Here is a 19886-nt window from a genome sequence, read left to right on the forward strand (position 1 = left end):
TTCCTTCCTTCCTTCCTTCCTTCCTTCCTTCCTTCCTTCCTTCCTTCGTTCCTTCCTTCCTTCCTTCCTTCCTTCCTTCCTTCCTTCCTTCCTTTCTTCCTTCCTTCCTTCCTTCCTTCCTTCCTTCCTTCCTTCCTTCCTTCCTTCCTTCCTTCCTTCCTTCCTTCCTTCCTTCCTTCCTTCCTTCCTTCCTTCCTTCCTCCTTTCATTATTTCTCTGCTTTATCCCTATCACAATACTCTCCTTCATTCCACCACACCTAGGAAAAAGAAAGTAATAATACATTTTCAGAAGCCTGTATATTCAAGCAAAACAAATACATGCATTGGTTATGTCCAGAGCAGGGATAGCTTTTAAAGCTTCAGGCTGAACTTAACATCTACTTTAAAAAGACAAACATCAACAGCAACAAAATAGAGAGCTAAAATTTTATGTCCAATCCTTTTTCTCTTCTACTATTTACATGAAAATATCAATTTTGTTTTATGCTTCAGAATAGAAATAAATTTTAAAAAATTTTGCAGTGCTTTTGATGATGTCATATATCTTCCCACCTCAAAATGTCTATCCCTCTGTCTCTGATTCTCTGTCTCTGTCTGTCTCTTGTCTGTCTAATTCTGTCTTTCTCTGCCTAAGTCTCTCTATCCCTCTCCCTACCCCTCTCTATCCATATTCTGTTGCTGGTGTTATCTGAATAAACAGGATGTATACAATAGAATGGAAACATTTCAAATAATATGTAATATAATATACAATGGAGAATTTTAGAAAAATAGATATAGATAGATAATAAATAAAAATAGAGATATATTCAGTAGCTATTTGGAATGGTAACATAAACAATGATTTTTATAAAACATTAAGAAATGAGCTGGACCATTTAATTAGGCAGGTTAAAAGATAAAACCTATATAATATTAATATGAAATTATTTGAACAATTGCAAAACAATGAATTAGATAAAGATCTCTCCAGGATGTTGTGTAGTTCTTCTATGAAGGATCTTTACAAGGTCTTGGATACCAATTGCAAAGGATCAGAAGGTGTTGATGGATAGAAAACTGGACCTGTGTAGTAAGAAGTCCCACTCATGAGCTCATAATAGGTTTCATTGAAGTTTAAAACCAAATAAGGCTTCAGCTTATTTTTCAGTCTTTTCTAAGAATAATATGTAAGGAGTGATACTTAGCATCATTTAAAAAGTAACACTGGCTTAGTAAACTTGAACATTTTGAAGATTTGCTTCCTGTTATCACTGAACTCAGACATAAGGTCTCAGATATAGTTCCTTTTTTGTATCCAAGCATTTCCTTTAAAAGATTTAGTTCAATAAATAGCTCCTAAAGCAACTTTTGCTATGCATGTCAGCATTATGACATGTGGGAAGAATTTAGGCAAGTGCGAAAGTCTTAAGAAATGAAAATTCTGATTTGGGAATGCTGAAAACTTTCCTACTTTGCCAAGAAGGACTGATAGATAACGTGGCCAAAGCTTAAATGTGTTCAGCATCTTATTCCTGGATAAATGCTGCCATTTGGTCCCCTCCTACATCTGAACAGAATGACAGAGGAAGACTGCAACATCCTACACACACCAGCTGTCCACTCTCCCGCCCTCCCCTCATTCCAAAATTCAGTTTTTCCTTGCTCCTAATATTTTTTAAATGCTATTTTAAGAAAAAGGGACATGGTGTAGTGGAAGAAAAGGGGAAGCCAATTAAATGACCACCAAGTCTTAACCTGCTGTATAGAAATTCATGTATATTGTTCATATAACATAGTTCAATCTAGGATAGTTTTCATTCCTGAGAATTGTTTAATAATTTCTTAAAAAACACAAATATCCCTAAAAATATATTTGAAGATATCTAAATTCAACTGGTCCACCCCACTAGTTCTACAAACAAAAAGATACCATTATAAGTATGGTTTTAGTGGAAAATAAAATCAAATACATATCAGCCTTTTCTGCCCAGAGAGACTGTTCTTAGCAGAATGGAATACATATACATGTGTGTGTGTGAGTATACATATACAGATACAGGCAGACACATCCATATATTTCCTAGCAGCAAAGATGTGGGATGAAGTAAATAACTTTTTGAATTCAAATTCAATAAAAATAACAAACTAAATATTATTTTGAATTGAAGTTCAACATCTATCTGCTGAATAATTATTTATTCTTTTTAGTTTATTGCTGAAATTAAATATTTTATATGTGAACTAAAATAGTTATTTCTAGATAATAATCCAAGAGCTTATTATACTACAACATAGCTTTACAGAATCAAATTATAAAATAAGTTGAAGCTTGAAGCATCCTTAGAAATCAGTTGGGTTTCCTCAATAGATAAATTATCAAAGAATATGAACAGACTCTTCCCCCTAAATTGCAAATTATTAACAATAATAATAAAGAATGTTCCAAATAACTAAGGATAAAATAAATGCAAATCAAAACATTCATGAGATTTTACTTAATATCTTGCGACCTGGTAAAGATCACAAAAGATAGTATTAATAAAGTGGGAATGAGTTGTGGGAAGATAGACATGATAGGGCATCATGGGTAAAACTGAATTCATACAACAATTTTGTGAAGCACATTGAAATTATAAAGTGCCTAAAAGGTCCATAGTCTTTCACATTCTCTTACTAGGCTAATACTCCACTGAAAAGAATTAAAGCCCCTATATACACCAAAACATGTAGAGGGGCATTATTTTTATGATAATGAAGAACTGGAAACAAAGTGGATTCACATTCATTAGAGGATTGCTAACAAATTTTTGTAAATCAATGTGAATGGATATTACTATGGCATAAGAAATGAGAAATGTGACAAATACAAAGAAATATGGAAAGTTCTACACGAGTTGATATAGAGTGAAGAAAAGCCAATAAAAAATACTACAACAAGGTAAACAGAAAAATGAAAAAAGTCAAAAGTGAATGTTTTAAAATGATTATAAAATAGCATAACTCAAAAGAAGAAATACAAAAACATACCCATGCCACACCTCTATGAAGAGGTAAGACATGCACACATTTATGGATGTTGAACTTATTTTTGAGACTCAATATATTGTTGTTATGCTGACTTTTTTGTCTCTAAAAATAATTCTTATATGGGTTGACTATTTGGGATAAAGAAATGGAGGAGAGAAATGATGCTTAAAAAACATCAATAAAAATTTATTGTAAAAAAAGATCAAATACTCATTTTAAAGAGGAGAGTACAAATGATCAGAGTAAAGGTATCTTGTCCCATAACATAGGTAAAAACTGCAGAAACCCAAGATTATTTTCTTTAACCCTCAATATGATGATTTTGAAATCAGGTCGTCACTGAGACAGTTTCTATTATGCCAGTTTGTCCTTTGCCCAATGTCTCAGATTAATACTAGGTAAGAAGTTTCTTTTTTATTTTTTTATTTTTAAAGAAAATATTCCTGAACATGATCACTCACAAATGTAATCATATACAATTCCTTTTAAATCAAATGAATATAATTACTAATTGAAACAAATCAACACATTTTTAAAAATAATCTTAGAATAAACCCATGGTCTTTATCATCTCCAAGTATCTCCATTACAAATTGGCATTTAATAGTCATGGTCAATAATATACAAAATATGACTAGCAAAGTTAAGACTTAACTGTATCCTCTGCAGATAATTCAGGCTAATAGATACTAACACAGGTGTTTATTTGATTTTCAACAACTCATCAACTTAAGCAAGATTATTAAAAATCCCAGTGAATTTACATGGTAATTATAAATTTAGAAATGGAAATGAATCACTGTATCCCTTAAGGATAGACTTAAAGACTCAGTGGAAAAGACTAAATATTTGCATATTTCTTCAGGCTCTGGTTACATGTTGTGCTCAGATTTTATTTCTAGTGCCTACCATACTGTCTGACACATAGTAAGTCCTTAATAATTCTTTTTGACGGATCAAATATAGTGATACACTGGGCATTCAACGTGAAGAAGCAATGTTCATCTCAACACAATGATGAACAAAGAACTTCAGGAATTATGATATACATATGGTTCATAATAGTCTCTAAGGACTGAATTATTTCTTTCATTTCTTCAGTTACATGAAAGATGGGGAAATATAGGCCAGCATTTATATGAGTACTTTAAGGTTTACAAAATGCTTTACATTCATTCTCTCATTTGATGAGATACTTTTAGAATCATATTTCCTATACAATGAATATCATATATTTAGAATCATATGTGTTTCAGACCTTTAGAATCCTACATTCAAAGAATGTCAGAGCTTAAGGGTACCTGAGAAATCATCTAATTCAATCCTACATTTTACAGAGAAAATAATGAAGCATCAGAGAGGATAATCTATACTTTCTGATTCATTTTAATATTATATTTTCTGTCTAATATTTCCTTTAAGCTAATGAGAATGCTTATACTCAAGACTGTATCTTTTAGAAAATACACTTGTGAGCAAATTCACTGATTTAGCTAAATCTGCATGTAAATTACTAACCTGAGTGTAAAGTCATGGCCAATTATCCTTTCAGAAATTTTCTAACACTGCACAAGATTACTTAGCTAGTAAACTGTCAGAGCTATGATTTGAAACTTGGTCTCATAACTCATTTGATTCTTAGCTTTACAATATCTTTCTTTGTGAAACATAAGCAAAGTCATTCTGTTTATGTGTGTTAATTTAATTTTGTTTTCCTCCCATATGCACTTGAATGCTATCTTTCAGAAGCCATTACCTTGACACATTTTTTCCTAAACTTGACTAACAAAGCAGCTTCAACCTATGTGATTCATTCCAAGAAGTTCCACTTTCTAGATCATCCCTCAATTATGTTCTAATTAACTCCTTCTTGCCCACTTCAAGTAAATACAGTGAAGAGTAAAGATTACTTCATTTTGATCAAGGATATTTTAGATTGAATGCTTATGAGATATGTGATTAAGCTTTTAATAAGTTAACTTTAGTTTATCTTTAAAATTCTCTCTCAGTCTCATTGTAGGGATAAAAATGAGTTGCTATGAGTGAAAGCAATATTTTGTTTTGAGAAGCAAAGTGATTACATAGTGGAGAATGAAGGAGAGCAGGAGGAAATCATGAAAAGGGTTTGTTGGTCTTTCATGGTACAATTTAAAAATTAATTATCTAAAATAAAAAGGAAACTGAGGGAAAAAGTTACTGATCCATCTATGATTTAATTTGCAAAGCTATAATTTGCATACTAAATCAGGTCACCTAACTCCTCAGAGGTCAGAGACAAATTTTATTACAGAAAAGAGGGATAAAATAAATGCAAGGACTTGTTTCAAATATAATTTAACTGGACAAGGCAGGTCACCTGACTAGCTAGCTTCTCCCAGATTTTTTTAATCCTATATCAGAAATCCTTTCCTTCAGGTGGTGCCTTTTGTAACCAGAAAGTGTATAGGCAAAGAGGTACTTAAGTTCATTAGTTAAGAGTCATGCTCTCCCTCCCATATTCCTTGGAAGGATCCATTACTCAATTTAGACTCTAGATCAAGAAAGAAAAGAAATTTTATGCACTAAGACTGAAAAGAGGAATGTAACCTCTAGCTAACCTTTCTCTAGATGCCAGAAAAGGTAATTTATCCTCTGGTCAACCCCCATTTCTGCTAAAAAGGAAACTTAGCCTTTCAAAAAACTTTATAATTTTATGATTATTTTATTCTTCTAAATTATGTGCTACTAAATTATAAAGCCTTCTTAATCTATCTAATTTCTAAATCTATAGGTAACCTAAATTTAAGAAACTATGTTTGTTAATCTGGTTTAGCTGTTAGGGCTAGCTTTTCCTTAAAAAAAGGGAATTTAATTCTAAAATTAAACTAAAAATAAATCAAAATAATAAATAACTGATTTCCTTATCACATTATAACATATATGGATATATGCTATTTGTGAAAGGAAAGACATCTATACAACATAGGCTATCGAGATTTACCAGCAGATAATGGTATCATTTCTAAAAATACATAGGAGTCAATCTTTATCGTCATGGGGAAAATGTGATCTTTGCTAATGATACTGTCCATTCCACCTTTATAATAGTTTCAGTTTTTCTCTTTTTCCATATATTCCCATTGCAATGGCCTTAAAATAGACCTTCATTTTTACCTTCTCAGTATATTGTAATATTTTCTTCCCGCTGCAAATAATCTTCATGTTACTTCTGCACCAATTTTTAGCGCAGATATTATCACATCACTCTTCTGCTCAAAAATCTTTAGTGATTCCCTAATGCCTAGCAAATAAAGTTTAACAACCTTTGACTGACATCTGAGGTCTTTCCATCAGTGTAACTTTCCATCTTCATGTAATTTTAGTCCCCTCCACATACTCTTGAGTATCAACTAAACTGTGTTACTGCCTTTGAAAACAAAAACAGAAACATGCTCTGTTCTCTCATCTTTCATGTGTTATTTTCTCAAGTTTGTAAAATGTTCCTCTTTTCTACCTCTCCCTCTATTAAATTTCTACATCTCATTTAATAGGTAACTCAAATGCCAACTTGTGCATGAAATTTTTCTTCATAACACCACCATTTGTTCTTCTTCATGACCCAGAATATTCATAGTATTTTCTTGCATTTCTTTTGGTAGCACTACAGGGTTGTTGAGGTTTGTTTGAATTTCAGATTCTGTAATCATGATTCTTATATATGCCTCATATATTAATTTGTATCATAATTTTCTCAGTATGTCAAATTGTCCCTTTTAGACTGTAAGTTCCATCATGGCAGGCCTTGGTTTTATTTTGTTGTACCCTGCACAGTAGTCTGAAAACAAAGTCTGAAAAAAAGTTATTTAGAACATGATTAAAGCTCTTTTGAGACTTCTTGTTTCCTAAGGAATTTATTTGAAGAAGCTTTCTCAATATGCCACAGCCTACTACATAATTCTCCTTTCCTTTTCAGCACCTATCCACTTTCTGCAATGCTTCTTTAAGACTTCATCTAAAATACAAGTTTGTCTCACTACAGCCTGGGGGCTGAAGGCCAAAGAAACATTATTTGCCTAAAATGTTCTTTCTCACCTAAATCATTTATGTATCTTTTTCTTTCTCATTGTTTAAGTAGTTACTCTAATCCCAAAGTTTCTAAATGTCTTTTGACTGAGTGAAATGAAAGCTGATGACTTTTTCCATACCATGAAAGACCAACAAGCCCTTTTCATGATTTCTTCCTGCTCTCCTTCATTCTCCATTATGTAATCACTTTGCTTCTCAAAACAATATATTGCTTCCACTCATAGCAACTCATGTTTATCCCCAGAACAAGACTGAAAGAGAATATTATCCCAATTTAAAGATAAAGAAACTAAAGCTTACATAGTAATAGTTTAATCACATATCTCATAAGTATTCAATCAAAAATTTCCTTGCTCAAAATGAAGCAATCTTTACCCTTCACTATATTTACTTGAAGGATCTCTACTATTTAGGAATAATATATAAATAATTATTGTCTAAAGAACATGGAATTCTAGAAAAAAGAAGCACAAAATGTGGAGAAATCAATTATTTTAAATGACAGGTAAGGAATATCAATATCCCCAGTATCTTAGGACTCCTGTTAGAGGGAATGTGGAAAAACAGGGACACTAATACACTGTTGGTAAAGGTGTGAACTAGTCTATCCATTCTGGATATCAGTTTGGAACTATGCCCAAAGGTCTATACAATTGTGCATTCCCCTTGACATAACAATATTGCTACTATATCTATGCTCCAAGAAAATAAAAGAAAAAAGGAAAAGGACTCATAATGTACAAAGATATTTATTATGGCTCTTTGGTAGTGGTAAAGAATTGGAAAGTAATGAGGCCACCAATTGGGGAATGGCTGGATAAGTTATGGTATATGAATGTGACAGAATGCTTCTGTGTTATAAGACATGATGAAGGAGATAGGAAAAAAAGGAAAACTTGGGAAGACTTATATGAACTGATGAAAAATGAAACTAGACACACCAGGACAACAACCTATGCAGTAATAGTAATATTGTAAAGATAATCAACTGAAGATTTAGTAACTCTGATTAATACAATGATTTGCCACAACTCCAAAGGACTCATGATGTAAAATTCTATTCACTCCAGATAGAAAATTGATGACCTCAGAGTACAGAATAATACACATACACACATATGCATATATACACAAAAATACACAGACACATACATATGCATGTATGTGTATGTATATGTATATCTATGTATGCATGTATATATGTATACATATATACATATTTTTATACTTTTCTTGCTACATCAATCTATATGTATAATAGGTAGCATATTAGTACATATGCATGTATGTGTATGTATATGTATATCTATGTATGCATGTATATATATGTGTGTATACATATATACTATTTTTATATTTTTCTTGCTACATCAATCTATATGTATAATAGGTAGCATAATAGGTGCAAAATGACAGAATGAAAGGAAAGAAATTAGAACTGAAAATTTAAAGATTTCAAAATAACTTCTATTAGATTATCTATATTAATCAACAAAAAAGTTAAATGGGAATAGAGTTGAGATGACAGAGTAGAGAAGCAATCATTAGACTTCTGCAATATTGCCCTTCAAAAAAAATTAAAATAACAACTCAAATTGAATTCTGGAGTGTCAGAGTCAATGCCTAAGACAACTTTGTAGGTCAGAAAAAGAGATCTGTGACATGGGGTTGAGGTAAGCTAGAAGTCCGTGTGGATAAAATATCAGTGGTAGGATTAAGTGTGGTGACAGAAGCAAGTGGCAGTTTCAGGACCTCTCAAACCAGACATGGTAAGGGGAGCTGGCAACTGGTCAGAAAGAGTTTATGAGGTACCACTCTTCTAGGACCGGATGTAGGACCAGATGCTGTTAAGTCAACTCCATTGCCTATATCTACTTCTTGAACTCCAAGTTCAAGGGGAAAGAGGAAAACTTTCAGCCAAGAGGGAGTAGAAGCCCTAACAAACAGAATCACTTCCAGCCCCAAGATATCAGGGCCCTTAAAGAACAGTATTATTTCCAGATTCAAGGGAAGAGGGGCACTGAAAAGCAGTATTGTTTATAAGTCCAAAAGATCAGGTGCCCTTTCTATACAAGGACTGGAATAAAGGCCAAGAAAGAAGTAACCACACCCCTCCCCAGATCATACCACCTGGGAAGTACTAAAAATGTTCAACCCCCCAGAACTACCTCCAACAATAGCAGTGTGGAAAAGCCTAAACTTTGTGAAAGAGGCTTCAAAGGCTCCATTCTGGAAACAAGAACCCAATGTTAACATAAAGTTCAAAATAAATAAATAAGAAGGAAAAATGAGCAAACAACAACAAAAGTATCTGACCATAAATAGTTACTATGGTGATGGGAAAAATAAAGACACGAACTAAAAATGGGACAATGGAATCAAGACAGCTACAAGCAAAGCATCAAAGAAAAAAAAATGTGACTTGGACAGAAGCAGAAAAAAAAATTCCTAGAAGACCAAAAATTGTTGTCAAGAGAAAAAAAATTAGGTTAAGAATTGAAAGTAAAAAGAAGAAAATTAAGAAAAAATAACAGCTCAGTAAAAGAGGTACAAAAATACTGAAGATAATAACACCTTTAAAAAAAAGATCATTTTAGGGGCAGCCAGGTGGCTCAGCAAGTAAGAGCACTGGCTCTAGTGTCAGGATGACCTGGGGATCAAATCCAGGCTCAGATACTTAGCACCACACCCAGAAATAACTGGCCATGTAACCTTGAGCAAGTTACTTAACCCTGATTGCTTTAAAAAAAAAAAAAGGATCATTTATCAAATGGAAAAAGAGGTACAAAAATTCACTGATGAAAATAACTCCTTTAAAATCAGAATTGATGAAAAGTAAAAGGAGGTACAAAAGTTCACTGAAGAAAATATTTCTGAGAGGTGGAGCCAAGATGGCTGAGTAAAAACAGGAACCTGCTTTAGCTCCCACACCAAAAACCTCCAATGCCTGTAAAATATGACTCTAAAGAAATTTTAGAGCTACAGAACCCACAAAGCGATAGAGAGAAACAAATCCCCAGCTGAAGTCAGCCTGGTAGCCACACAGGAAGGATCTGTTGCACCAGACTGGGAACTGGGCACAGTTCCTCATGAACTGTGCAGGCCCAGACATGGGGTGGCCACAACCAGTGGCCTAGACAGGCAAGAGCGGACTTCAGGAGAGTGATTCACTGGCAGCTGTGGCATTTTCCAGATATCTCAACCCATAAACACCAAAGACAAAGTAAAAGGTCAGTAGGGAACTATGTTGGAACTTGGTGAAAGAAGAGTATGGTCCAGCCTCTGCCCCAAGGCAAGAAGTGGTGGTGGGGCAGAGGCTACAGCTGCTGCCATGTGTCTGCCTTGGGCTCCTGGCCTCTAGATTTTAGGGGTACCAAGTGACCATTCAGAGGGTAACCACTCTTGCTTTGATCTGCTTGAATCTAGGTCACAGTACAGGGTGGTGATCCTGAGGTGAGAAATTCCAGTGTGCCAGAAATTGGGGTGGCAGTAGAGAGGGCACCCTCCTCATAGCTCTGGCAACTGTGAAAACCCCAGCAATTTGGGACACGGCTCTCTCCACTCTGGAAGCAGCGTTCTACCATGGCAAAGAGCTCAAAAGTCAAAGTAATTGGCTGGCAAGATGAGCAAGCAGAAGAAGAGCAATCAGACCATAGAATCCTTTTTTGGGGATAAAAAGGGTCAAAATATGGAGCAAAAAGAAGACAACAAAGTCAAAACTCCTGCATCAAAAGCTTCCAAGAAAAATATTAATTGGTTACAAGCCATGGAGGAGGTCAAGAAGGATTTTGAAAATCAAGTAAGAATAGTGGAGGAAAAATTGGGAAGAGAAATGAGAATGGTGCAAGAAAATCATGAAAAGCGAGTCAACAGCCTGCTAAAGGAGATCTAAAAAATGCTGAAGAAAATAGCACCTTAAAAAATAGACTAACTCAAATGTCAAAAGAGGCCCAAAAAGCCAATGGAGAGAAGAATGCCTTAAAACATTGCAACCAGATGGAAAAGGAATTTCAAAGACTCACTGAAGAGAATAATTCCTTCAAAATTAGATTGGAGCAAATGGAAGCTAATGACTACAAGAAATCAAGATACTATAAAACAGATCCAAACAAATGAAAAAATAGAAGGCAATGTGAAATATCTGAATGGGAAAACCACTGACCTGGAAAAAAGATCCAGGAGAGATAATTTAAAAATTATTGGACTACCTGAAAGCTAGGATTAAAAAAAGAGCCTAGAAATCATCCTTTAAGAAATTCTTAAGGACAATTGACTTGATATTCTAGAACCAGAGGGCAAGATAGAAACTGAAAGAATTCACCAATTGCCTTTTGAAAAAAGATCTCCAAAAGAACACTCTTAGGAATATCATAGTCAAAATCCAGGGTTTCCAGGTCAAGGAGAAAATATTTTAAGCTTTCAGGAAGAACAATTTGAGTATTGTGGAAACACAATCAGGATAACACAAGATCTAGTAGCTTCTACATTAAGGGATCAAAGGGCTTGTAATATGATATTTGAGAGGTCAAAGAAGCTAGTATTAAAACCAAAAATCACCTTCCAACCAAAACTGAGTGTAATGCTTCAGGGGAAAATATGGTAATTCAATGAAATACAGGACTTTCAAGTGTTCTTGATGAAAAAACCAGAGCTGAACAGAAAATTTGAAATTTGACTTTCAAATGCAAGAAGCAAGAAAAGCATGAGAAGGTAAATAGGAAAAAAGAAATCATAAGGAGCTTATTAAAGTTTAACTATTTACACTCCTTCACGGAAAAATGATAATTTTAACTCATAAGACTTTTCTTAGTATGAGGATAGTTGAAGGAATATATGTTTTTATATGTATACATACATACATATGTATGTATAGGAGGATGTATGTGTGTATAAATTCATATGTGAGTTTGTGTATACATAGACAGAAGACCCAGGATCAGTTGAATAGGAAGGGATAATATCTAAAAATAAAATCAAGAGGTGAGAGAGGAATATAATTGGAAGAGAAAGGGAGAGATAGAATAAGGTAAATTATCTCATATAAAAGAGGCAAGAGAAAACTGTTACAATGGAGGGGAAGAGCAGGAAGATGAAAGGGAATGGGTCAACCTTACTCTAATTGAATTTGGCTTAAGAAGGGAATAACAGAACCACTCTTTTGAATAGCTTAGTAGGGAAGAAGGAGATAAGACAGGAGATGATAGAAGGGAGGGCAGATTGGGGGAGAGGGTAGTTAGAAGCAATCACTTTGGAAAAGGGACAGGTCAAAGTAGAAAACAGAATAAGTGGGGGGGCAGGATAGGATGGAGGAAAATATAGTCTTTCACAATAAAACTACTATGGAAACATCTTGCATAACTACACATGTACAACCAATATTGAATTGCTTGTCTTCCCAGTGGGCGTGAGTGAGGAGGGAAGAAAAGAAAGAAACTGGAAATCAAAGTTTTAAAAACAAATATTTTAAAAAATTGTTTTTTTTGTAAGCAACTGGAAAATAAGATATACACACACTGGGGTATAGAAATCTGTCTTCCCTTACTAGAAAGTTGGGGCAGGAGATGTGGGAGGATATAAAAGAGAGCAGATTGGGGGAAGTGATATTCAGTAGGCTTGCTGTCTTGGTGTAGGGGGTAGGAGAAAGATGGAGAGAAAATTTGTAACTCAAAATCTTGTGGAAATGAATATTAAAAACTAAAAATAAATAAATAAAAGATTAATTTTTTAAAAAAGAAAATATTTCTGAGCTTTTTAGAAGTGTGCAAGTGGAAATTAATGATGCCATGATATTTCAAGAATCAATACAGTAAAGTCAAAAGAATTTTTAAAAAGTAGAAGAAAATGTCAAATATCTCCTCAAGAAAACAACTGTCTTGGAAAACTATCAAGGAGAGATAATGTAAAAATTATTGTATTGCCTGAAAACAATGAAGAAAGACAGAACCTAGACATCTTATTTTTCAAGGAAAGTTTCCCCAATATCTTAAAAACAGAAGGTAAAACAACAATTGAAATAACACAGAGATCACCACCTGAAAGAGATACCACAATGAAGATGAATATTATAATCTACTTCTAGACCTCCTACATGAAAGATAAAATACTTCAAGCAGCAAGAAAGAAACCATTAAAATACCATGGAACCACAATCAGGATCACACAAGATTTAACCACTACCAAATCAAAAGAACAGTAGGCTTGGAATATGATTTTTTAGAAGGCCAAAAGGGTTGGGATTACAACTAAGAATAATTTACCCAAACTAAACGAAGTTCAATCCCTCAAAGACAAAAAATGGATATATAAGGAAATAAAGGACTTTGAAGCATTCCTGATGAAAATTCTGAGTTGACTTTCAAATACAGGACTCGAGAAACTTGAAAACGTAAATATGAAAGAGAAATCATAAGGGATTCAATAAGGCTAAACTATTTCCCTTTTTATATGGAAAGATGTTTACATTATAGATGTGTATATATACACCAAGATCATGAGAATTATTAGGCAATTAGAAAGATGCAAAACAGTCCACATAAATCATCATTTCTATACACTACCAATAAAACCCAGAAGGAAGAGATAGAAAGAGAAATTCCATTAAAATAACTTCAGATGACATACTCTACCTGCCAAGAAAAACTCAGGAGTTATATGAAACTAATTACCAAACTCTTCACAGAAATAAAAATAGATCCTAACAGTTGGAGAAACATAAATTGCTCCTGGATAGGAGGGGCCAATATAATAAAATAACAATTTTATCTAAGTGAATGATTGTCATACCAATCAGACTATCAAAGACAATTTATAGAGTTAGAAAAATAGTAATATAATTCTTTTGCAAGAACAAAAACATCAAGAATATCAAGAGAATCAATGGAAAAAAATAAGAAGCCAGTTTAATGGTTCCAGATTGCAAACTGTATTACAAACCAGTAATCTTCAAAACAATCTAGTACTGGCTAAGAAATAGAGGGGTGGATTAGTAGAATACATTTGGTACATAATACACAGCAGTAAAAGACCACAATAATATAGTGTTTGATAAACCCAAAGGTATAAACTTTGGCAGTAGGAATTCAATAGTTGATAAAAATTGCTTGGAAAATTAGAAGGTAGTTTGGTTGAAACTAATCATAGACCAACATCTCACACTATGTACCAAGAGGTCAAAATGGATAAATTATTTAGATCTAATGGGTCATATTATAAATAGATTTTGGCAGCATCAAAAAATGCATGTGTCAGATCTATAGACAAGAGCCTAGTTTATGACTAAACAAGAGATAGTAGGTTTTAGGAGAAGTAAAATAGAAAATTTTGACTATGTGAAATTAAAAATCTTTTGCACAAATAAAACTAATGCAACCAAATTGGAAGGAAAATGGGAACCTGTGGAAAATTATAACAAAGACCTTACTTCTGAAAAATTTAGGTAACTGAACTAAATTTGTAAAAAAAAAATAAGAGCCATTCACTAGTTTATAAATGGTCAAAAGATATGAACAGTTTTTAGAAGAAATCAAAGATAACTACAATCATATAAAAATAATCTAAATTACTACAAATTAAAGAAATGAAAATGAAAACATTTGTGGTATGACTTCACACTTATCAGATTAGCTAACATGTCAGAAAAGGAAAATTACAATTGCTGGAGGAGATATGGGAAAAATTGGGACACTAATGAATTGTTGGTAGAGTTTTGAACTAATCTAACCATTCTGGTGAATAATTTGGAATTGTGCCCAATGGGCCATAAAACTGTGCATATCCTTAGACCCAGAAATAACACTATTACATCTATATTTCACAGAGATCAAAGGAAATGGATCTAATTTTACAAAAACAATGTAGCTGCTCTTTTTAAGGTGTCAAAGAATTAGAAATTCTTTGGGATGGGATGCCCATCAATTGGTCAATGGCTAAACAAGGTGTGGTATATGACAGCAATGAAATACTATTATGGTGTAAGAAATAATGGGCAGGATGACTTCAGGGGAAAAAAAAACCTGGGAAGACTTATTTGCACTTATGTAGAGTGAAGTGAGCAGAACCAGGAGAGCAATATACACAGTAAGAACAATATTGTAAATATCATCAACTGGAAACACAACTATTCTGATCAAGATGATAATACGAGACAATTCCAAAGAATCCAGATGAAAAATGCTCTTATCCTCAGAGAGATAACTGATGAACTCTGAGTGCAGATTGAAGCAAGATTTTTAAAAACTTTCTTCATTTTTATTATTTTATTTTGTTTTTGTTTTCTTTTGCAATATGGCTAATGCAGAAAGATGTGTTGTATGATCTTACATGTAAAACTGAAATTAAGTTGCTTGCCTTTTCAAGGAGGGGAGAGTGGCAGGAAGAAGGGAGAGAATTCAGAATTCTATGTTTTAAAAAATAGTTCTTAAAATTTTTACAAATAATTGGTAAATATTTAATGAAATAAATATTTTAAAATTTTAAAGAAAATTAATGGGTAACAGAAAAAGTTTCTCATGATCCTTTTCTATATTGTTTCATATGTAGAACATTTCCTATAGGCAGACAAGCACCTTACTACCAGGTTTAGCCTTCCTATACCGGTAATTAATTAAGTGAAGTTTTGTCTCTGAAAGCGGAAAACAAATTAGGCACTATTGAACTTTTAGATAGAGATATATAGCATAGATGTATACACACGTATACACATGTGTGTACATATACACACATACATATATGTATATAGGAGATATCGCTACAGATCCTGGAACAAAATCAATTTGCCTACCATCACCCTCACCCCCAACTAAAAAAAAAAGTTCCTATAAACATAAAAAGTAAGTTTTGTGGTTGTGGTTAAACAAAAAGATCCGTTCTATTTTTTTTCAAAAATTTTCCAAAGTCATAGATGGGTAAAAACTTATTCAACAAGTATATATCAACAGTGGTATTCTTTCCAAAGTAATCATATCTACAACCTTCTCTTGATCCTCAACCAAGCTAAGAGAACAAAAGCACCTTATTTTATCTTCCAATTGTTTTCCCCAGAACAATTTGAGGAAGTTTCCTAATGGAAATTTTCAAAAAGAACAAGAATAACCAGGAAAAATTGACACTATCTAGAGATAAAAATAAGAACTTCTTAAACTTCACAATCTTTCTTCAAAATAATCTATTTAATGTTCTTCTGTTTCATTTGTTAAATGTTCAAACCAAAGCTGCTTCTTCAACTATTCCTTGAATATGAAATTCCATCCCCATCCCCTTTGAATTTGTGCAAAAATTCCACAATGACCTGCATTTTGTTCATCTCAGAATTTCAGAATTTTTGTTTCTTCTGCATTCAAGGTTCATTGAAAATTTGAAAACTCCTATATGAAATCTTACTTCATATAACAGCTGAAAGTATTGTCTCTTTCATAATTTTTTTCCAGAACAGTCAGTCTTGGTATCTCTATCCTTTCTCCAAATTCACATACAATATTCTCCACAAAGAATTATTTTAATTTGTGCACATGTCATATCTTTCCTAGAGGGATAGAAGTTTCTTCAGAGGTTATCTTTTTTTCATTATATGTGCCTTGTAAAGCACTGGATCTTACACACAATAATTGCTTAATGTTTGTTGAATTTAGTTGTTAGTTATTTAAATTAGATACTAACTCAGGGAAGAAAAAAAGAAATTAACAAAAAATTCATTTTAATATACATTTGTTAAACAATTACTCTATGCTTAATACATTATTTACTTAATACAGTTATCCCTTCCCCATTGTGGGGGTTATGAGCAGGGTACCCACCTCATCTGTAAATGTTTTTGCCCCTCCCTTCTTACCAGAGAAGAAATCTGAAAGATTGTGATATTAAAAAGATAAAATATGTTGATATTATACAATTCCTCACACATATTTTATGCATTTTTGAGCATCTAAACTTTGTCTGTACTGCCTGCTAGCCTTTGTGTGTCTTCTTTAAATTCCTCAAAACTCCCAAATATTCCCATTTATTTTCTTATGCTGACCTGAAGTATATTGAAACTATGATGGGGATAGTTGTGATATATAAGGGGTAATTGCAGATAATTCTAGTCGGTTAAAGAAATGCAAAGTTTAGATGATATGTCTTTTTCTCATGAAATGTGCAGTCAGTTCAATTAACTCTTCAGAACTCTCCTGTATATTTGGTAAAGTAAATTGATTTTGGTTGAGCTTATTCATAAATGCAATCATTAACAAAGAGTTTTTTCTAAGTTCTTACTTAAGGCATTTTTGGGGCTATTTTATCTTTCAGAAAGAATAGAGAATTGTGAAGGACTCAAAGAGCTATAAGACATTTCTACCTCTCTACACCTTTCAGTCTAAATGAGAGAGGGCTTCTTGATAAAAAAAGAGGAACCTTACAATATTTTCTATCAAATGAATGTGACAGAGATTTCTCATTGAAAATATGTATAAAATTTATGAAACATTTTGAAATAAATCTGTCAAAGTTCACCCAATATTTATGTAGATGTTATTGAACATGTTCCTTAAAGAAATGAAGAACAAGTAAAATTGCTGGCAGAATATTCAGTGTTATGGTTGAGCCATGGCAACATAAAAGATTCTAAAATGCTACTAATGTTCATTTATAGACTGTCTTTTAACTTCCCTTCACCACTCATTCTTAGTTCAGTGCCACCTGGCATATAGTGTTATTAGCAATTAGTGCAATTGCAGTTTCAATAATTCTCAACTGATTCCTTCTAATAGTACTAGTTAACCCAGGTAAAGAACACAAGTATGGCTATTCCAGATAGATGTGATTTTAAATGAAGAATATGAATAAAGAATTATAAAAGAAGCCATATCATAGCCATAGGAAATTACTTTATTTAAATAAAAAGATATAGGGCAATAAACAGGACAGAGGACTGACCATATAACCTATAAGACATGGTTTCACATCCTGCCTGAGAAACGCTTTTCTCTCATAGTTCTCTTTAGAATTTGAACTTCATTTTACTTTGTTCTTCCAAATTACCTACCCAGCAAGTCAAATCTCTATGATGTCTCTTTGGGAGGATAAGGAAATCTCAACTAAGTAAAGACAAGTTCCTAAGACAGAAAAATAGGAATAACCAGACACATTCTCAAGAAAGTGCATCATGTTTTCACTCATCCATGTAATAGAAATTTGTATTTTTAATAATCTTTACTTAAATAAAATACATATAGGTAGATATAAACATAGATCACATTGACAAAAATTATATAGTCATAGATATAGTCATAAACATAGTACTATACATCATAGACTTGTAGTTTATGGTAGTTCATATGAAGATTAGCCAGTTGCCTGAGATTTAGAAAGGTTAAATAATAATAATCAAGATTTTATATTTAAAAGACCCAACACTATCTTACTTGATCCTTACAACAACTCAGAGATATGTGTTATTATAACCATTTTACAACTGAAGAAACTGAGGATGAGAGAGGTTAAGTGACTTGCCCTGAGTTACATAACTATTAAGTATTCGAAGCAGAATTGGAACTCATGTCTTCCAGACTCCAATTCCAAAATTCTATCTTTTATTAAGCACCTTATCTCTACTAAGATGTTGTCAAATAAACATTTATAATATGTTTTCTCCAGTGTGTGCTGACAAAAATAATATATACATATTTCATTTCAGATCTCTTTAAACACCAACAATCCTTCCTATAGAATTAGGACTTCAACACATGGTGCTTGTTCCCAGTATACAAAATCCTTCAACCATTCTTGTACCACACACACAGATAATCATATAATATCCCCATTGCCTCATCTATGTTACCTATAGGTAATTCCTGAAACAAGGAATAAAATATCCAAATGCATGCATGCATTCTGCTATGATCAGTTACCTGGGTAGCTTAACTGGACTAATAGGGAATAGCACAGGTTTCTAATATATTAGCTCTTCTTTTCCTTTGAACAACAAGGAAAGTTACATTGTAGAGCCAACTATTATGGGCTGGCTGCCTTGGAGACAGTTTAGTGATATGTGATAAAGGTATTATGCAGATTTAGTGCTTTGAGAAAGTAGTGGATGCATATATCCAAATCTGAAAGCTAACAGTAACCATTAATCTCATAGTAAGCATGATATTTCTCATCTACTCAATTATTTCCTGGTTGTCAGCAAGGTACTTAAAGGAGATTAACCCTTTTAAGGCCACAAGCTCCAGATTTAGGCATAGAGATAACAAGAGCTATAATTGGAAAATTTTGCATCTGGGGAAGCACAAATTATATTCAGGAAAGTAGTAAAAATGTGTCATAAAAAATGAGAAAAATCTGGTAGGAGGAAGGTGAAAGTCAGGGCAATGAGAGGGTATATCTTCTTGGTGGGAGAAGCAAGCCATCTGGGAATTTCCTATTTTATCTAATTTTTCTTGTGAACCAGCCTTTCTTTTAGTGAAAAACTTCAAATGTTATCAGTGTCTTCTAAGGTTAGTTGCATGGGATTAAACCCAAATCTCTCTGCTTTAGGTACAGTTCTTGTGGTAGTTATATATAAGAAATGGCCTAAATGAACAAAGATTAAATTTATACAACCCAAGAAAATATTCTCTAAATAAGTCTCACTGTGATTTCCATTTGAGCATAGTTTATATGCCTATATAATGGGAGCACCCAACAATTAAGAAACCTGTCATTTGAGTAGCCATTAGAAAATCTATGTTCAGGTTGAATGAATGAATACCAGACAAAAGTTACCTTACTACATTGGAATGATCTGGACCAAAAGATAATTAGACACAAACCTGAGGAGATGACAAATTATTGATT

The 19886-nt window shown here is 33.1% G+C and overlaps 1 protein-coding gene across 1 annotated transcript in view; it reads right to left on the minus strand.

The window, feature by feature from the left end:
* CSMD1 (CUB and Sushi multiple domains 1) overlaps positions 1–19886 on the minus strand; it is a 2654573-nt gene that overhangs the window by 1906783 nt on the left and 727904 nt on the right. The gene's annotated exons all lie outside the window — the stretch shown is intronic.

Source organism: Petaurus breviceps, unplaced genomic scaffold, assembly GCF_028583685.1.
Source record: "Petaurus breviceps papuanus isolate PSGF00001 unplaced genomic scaffold, PetGlider_PUasm1.0 90686, whole genome shotgun sequence".
NCBI classification, from domain to species: domain Eukaryota; kingdom Metazoa; phylum Chordata; class Mammalia; order Diprotodontia; family Petauridae; genus Petaurus; species Petaurus breviceps.